Source organism: Sycon ciliatum, chromosome 7, assembly GCF_964019385.1.
Source record: "Sycon ciliatum chromosome 7, ocSycCili1.1, whole genome shotgun sequence".
Lineage (NCBI taxonomy): Eukaryota > Metazoa > Porifera > Calcarea > Leucosolenida > Sycettidae > Sycon > Sycon ciliatum.
The window spans coordinates 6,845,128-6,851,127 of record NC_088649.1 but is presented as its reverse complement, the minus strand read 5'-3'; positions in this window follow the sequence as shown (position 1 = coordinate 6,851,127).

Below are 6,000 nucleotides of genomic sequence, written 5' to 3'. Positions count from 1 at the left end.
ATTTCTACATCTCAATGGTCTTGGTCGATATACTGAACTGTGGTACTGAGGCGTTTGGTTACTCATAATTCCTGTTTGCATAGCTTCCCCTCCAATCAATCTTCGAATCTTTAGAGACACACACGTTGTGTGGTGTGTTGCTATGCGCCCTTGAAGTGTGGTTTGGCCGTTTTGTCTGACGATTTTGCCAGTATCGTCCTCGACCTACATGTATATCCACCAACATCCTCCACAGCTGAGACTTTCATATCGTGCTGATCTTGATTGCTCCCACCTATCTCTCCTTATTTCTATACCCCAGAACCTTCCAAGCTGCAAAGCTGCTGGAGTGCGCCTCCCAGATGTCGAGATCTGATTACCAGTTAGGTGTAGAACGTCAGTACCGTTGATCAGTGTCGTTCAATGTTATCGCATGAACTGATTGTGAAGCAACTGGTGGTGTTAGTGGACATTACAGCGTAACGTGTAGCTCTTTGGTCCTCTTTTCTTCTTTCCCCTTTCCCACACAAAAGTACAATATAAATGTATGTTGGTCCGTTCATGCACATTATTATTTGATCCGCGATACAAGGGGGGAAGCATAATTAGCACCACATGTGAAGCTGAAGACCAATCAGTGAATGGCAAACCTCCAACCAGGGAGCAGTAATAAGTTTGGTATTTCAGTAATCCCTGCTTCAATATAATGCAGCAACAGTTGGTAATTCTCATCACTGGGCCCCGTGCGACCTGATGTTTGCCGTGCAACGCACCATGGCAAGGTAAGTGGAAGTTTTTTCGGCATGGGAAGCGCATAGGCGTGACTTTGTGCGGCAGAGACTTGTTTTCTGTTTTCTTTTCTTTTTGCATCACAACGATTAAACGGGTGAAGATACAATCGTATGCATGCATGTGCATATGTGCATTGCTTGTTGGTAAAAACTCCGATCGATAGAGTCGGCTTTGCGCCCTCAGCTAGTGAATATCCCAGTGTTTGGATGTCTAGAGCTGTACAGCGTCCAGCACATCCTTGACTGGCGAGATCGAAGTTCAAGTTCATTGAGCAGCACTCTACATGTACTGTCGTGTACATGGAAATCCAGTTGAATGACCGGACCTGGCGCCCTCAGCGCACAGTCTTGTTGATCCGATGCCAGCAGCGCGCTGCAGCGCATAAATGCATGGTGAACCATTTATCTGAAGGGGCGAGGTATTAATGGTGATGAGACGCACTACAACAAGATATATTCACAGTGCATTCCAAAACACATTAAGGTGTTCTGGGAGTACATACACCAGTTTTTACTCTTCATTCTGAAAAGGTGAATTTTGAGTGAGTCATAGATTCTTTACTTGTGTCAGAATGGCAGTTCAGCTCTGAAGAACAAAGTTTAGTGTTAACATTGACAAAGAAGGGTATGACTTAATCACGTAGAAAGACACGATTCTCCTTTGGCTACTGACCTCTGTTCGTGCGAGACTTAATGCAAAAGTCCTTGACAGCTTGAGATGGTGACAAGTTGCCATGTGCTTGATGTTGAGAACATACGTAAAGTTGTCACGTATTGCAAGCTGCCATTAATATAGCAAGCCCATTGCTACCAACTAACAATAATAATGACCTTTGACACACTACAGCACGATATTGGAGTACACAGAGCGAAACATATTTGTATCCTTAGATTTGTTCACTGCGTGAAGTAGTTGCGAGTAATATTGACTCTGCTATGCAATTTCCCTTCCAGAGTCGAGATAGAAATGGAAGACTTTGAGTCCTTGAAGTCTGACTGCAATCTGGATTCCTATGGACTACCACCAATGCCACCATGATGAAGTCGAAGAGGAAGAAGCTCGACCAAAATTCTAGAGAGCATGGTCCATCGTCCGTTCAACCATCTTCGGGGTCAAACATTGGCGAAGCAAAGACGGAGAAAGCGTCGTGTACGAGATCCGCTTCACTGGAAAACAGAGAGGACGGGAGTAACATAACCCCTGTAAAATAAAATGGACAATTCCTTCAGCCATTTCTAATCGTCAGCCAGCTTTCGAACAGGCATTTCAAACCGCAGACAAAAGCTGGAGGGATGAAACAACGTCTAGTACACAGTTTGAAATGGAAGACGTGGTGAACTGGACTTCAACGTTCAGCGGGTATGAGAAACATGCATTGCCTGTGAAGCCACCTTTTCAGTTTGAAATGGATGGCTTAACTCCAGCCACAGCGTCAAATACTGGAGTTTTTGGTGGACGGACGCCTGACCTGTGGGAGCAAGCTGATGCGTTTGGCATGTCAGTTGAACGAAGGCGTTCTATCGGACAACATTCTGAATCTTCTAAGGTTGTGGCTCAGAATCAGGATCCCTACAAGCGTTCTAAGTGTAAGACATCACAGAGATGTCAGGTTTGCCAAAAAGAGTTCAAGTACGTTGCTCTCCTCCGGCAGCATGAACGTGTTCCTACTGGAGATCGACCATTCAAGTGTGATGTATGCGGGAAGTCTTTCACTCAGTCATGTAGTCTCTGTGCTCATAAACGTACTCATACTGGAGATCGACCATTTAAATGTGATTTATGCGGGATGTCTTTCTCTTATTCAGGCCATCTTTGTGTTCATAAACGTACTCATACTGGAGATCGACCATTCAAGTCTGATGTATGCGGGAAGTCGTTCACTCAGTCAGGCAATCTATGTGGCCATAAACGTACTCATACTGGAGACAGACCGCACAAGTGTAAGAAATGTGGCAAATCGTTCACACATTCGTCTAATTTTACGCAGGCATGAACGTATCCATTCTGCATAGAGATCTTTTACGTGCAAGACATGTGTAAGGTCATCCAGACAGTCATCCCCACTACATGACCATGAAGGTATACATACAGGAGAAAACCGATATAGGTGCCGAGATTGCTCAAAGTTCTTAAAAACATCATCAGGTCTTGGTAGACTCAAGTGTTATCGTAACATAAAATGAACAGCCTAAACGTCGTTAGAAAGTGTTCTATTTTGTGTGAAAATGCCTTTCTTCTCTTCTTCCTCGTGAATTCTACGAACAAGAGAGAGAGAGAGATTGTGTGTCTGTTAGAAAGATGGTATACATTCGCAGCAGTTTAAAAATATTGCACTCTTTGGTGGTATTCACACGAGTATGATCGTAGCCACACACGTGATAGATTATGATAGTCTAGAATCGCAATCTGATGTGGATTATGTTATTCCGTATTTGTGCTTTATTCCATGGTCTCCTTCTCATGTAATATTATCTGAAGTTTTATTCTGGCATAATCTTTGATCTGAGAAGGTTTTACTTTATTAAGATCGAAGATATGAGGGAACGCTTTCTTGACTGAGCATATCTGAGAAGACCACAACTTGTAGACAATATGTGCAAGTTGATCTCTCCGACTTCGCTCAAAATTTGCAGGCAAGTTTCCTTGGTGTGTAGATCGACTGTACAAAGCCCTTGAAAAGTTGTCTGAAGGGAACTTTGACCTGAGAAGATTTTACTTTATTTAGATCGAAGATATGAGCGACGGCTTTGTTGACTGAGCAACTTCTAGACAATTTGTGCAAGTGGTTCACTCCGATTTCGCTCAAATGTTGCCGGTACGTCTCCTTGGGGTGTAGAACGACTGTTCAAAGGCGCCTTGGCAGGGTGTCTGAAGGAACCTTGAAATTTGCATACCTCAAAAATCGTCAAATTCATCACATTATGTATGGGTCTGCAAACGAGACATGCAACAGCGTATACGACCAAAAGCTACAAATAAACCTCAAACCATCCGACATTGTCTCAATTTAGGAAATTGGGTGACTGGGGCAGGCTCCACTTAGCCACGCAAGCATCCCAGAAAATGAGGGCCATCACCAACTGACTGAGGGGCAACAAATGATGGTCTTGAAAATAGCCAGATTACAAGGGCGGACAAAATAGAGAGCTACGTCCTCAATTAACAAACATATACATGAGCAGATAGTAAAACACCAATTCTAGCACTGTGGATATTTATATAGATATTTACTCAATCTGCGGACAGCATGCTGTTTCGTTCTTTTTGAACTCATCAGCGCAGCACAGAGAAAATGAGGCCGAACCTGATAGCAATGAAAATAAAAATTTCCAATCAGGCCCGAACGTACCTAGCCAGAGTGCTCAAACTGACAAGTCAGTGAGCTCTGCATAACGCAAACAGCAAAGGCACTACCCCACGCAAGAGTGCTCAACTGCTACAAGAGCAGGAGCGAAATACTCAATCTGCGGACAGCATGCTGTTTTGTTCAATTTGAACTCATCAGCGCAGCACAGAGAAAATGAGGCCGAACCTGATAGCAATGAAAATAAAAATTTCCAATCAGGCCCGAACGTACCTTGCCAGAGTGCTCAAACTGACAAGTCAGTGAGCTCTGCATAACGCAAACAGCAAAGACACTACCCCACGCAAGAGTGCTCAACTGCTACAAGAGCAGGAGCGAAATACTCAATCTGCGGACAGCATGCTGTTTCGTTCTTTTTGAACTCATCAGCGCAGCACAGAGAAAATGAGGCCGAACCTGATAGCAATGAAAATAAAAATTTCCAATCAGGTCCGAACGTACCTTGCCAGAGTGCTCAAACTGACAAGTCAGTGAGCTCTGCATAACGCAAACAGCAAAGGCACTACCCCACGCAAGAGTGCTCAACTGCTACAAGAGTAGGAGCGAAATACTCAATCTGCGGACAGCATGCTGTTTCGTTCTTTTTGAACTCATCAGCGAAGCACTGAGAAAATGAGGCCGAACCTGATAGCAATGAAAATATATATAGATATATATATATACTCAATCTGCGGACAGAACTGTTTCGTCCTTTGTGGACTCGTCAGCGCAGCACAGAGGAAATGAGGCCGAACCTGATAGCAATGGAAATAAAAATTTCCAATCAGGTCTGAACGTACCTTGCCAGAGTGCTCAAACTGACAAGTCAGTGAGCTCTGCATAACGCAAACAGCAAAGGCACTAACTACCCCACGCAAGAGTGCTCAACTGCTACAAGAGCAGGAGCGAAATACTCAATCTGCGGACAGAACTGTTTCGTCCTTTGTGGACTCGTCAGCGCAGCACAGAGGAAATGAGGCCGAACCTGATAGCAATGGAAATAAAAATTTCCAATCAGGTCTGAACGTACCTTGCCAGAGTGCTCAAACTGACAAGTCAGTGAGCTCTGCATAACGCAAACAGCAAAGGCACTACCCCACGCAAGAGTGCTCGACTGCTACAAGAGCAGGAGGGAAATCCTCAATCTGCGGACAGAACTGTTTCGTCCTTTGTGGACTCGTCAGCGCAGCACAAAGGAAATGAGGCCGAACCTGATAGCAATGGAAATAAAAATTTCCAATCAGGTCTGAACGTACCTTGCCAGAGTGCTCAAACTGACAAGTCAGTGAGCTCTGCATAACGCAAACAGCAAAGGCACTACTCCACGCAAGAGTGCTCAACTGCTACAAGAGCAGGAGCGAAATACTCAATCTGCGGACAGAACTGTTTCGTCCTTTGTGGACTCGTCAGCGCAGCACAGAGAAAATGAAGCCGAACCTGATAGCAATGGAAATAAAAATATCTATATATTTTTTTACTACAAATCACTGGCCAGCAACATAAAAGAGGAGGTAGACAAAATTGGACAAGCGAACATTGACAACACAGAGGAGCCTGGCATGCGTGCCGATGAGGGAGATCAACCTCCCCCGACCATATGTCCCCCATCATCATGTTTGGGTTTTCTTGACATGAACAATTTTGAATTTGTCCACTCCACTAATAGTATGCTGAAATACAATGTACCTCCAAACTCATAACTGTGCAGGAAAACTCACCACTCCGCTACGTCTAGTCAGCAATAGAATTTACGTTCTGAAAAGGTGAATTTTGAGTGAGGTATAGATCTACTACTTGTGTCAGAATAGTAGGTATTTTAAAATAACTACTATTCTGACAGTTGTCTAAAGTCCCTAGGCTGCTTACAGTGCTCAATGTCCACTGGA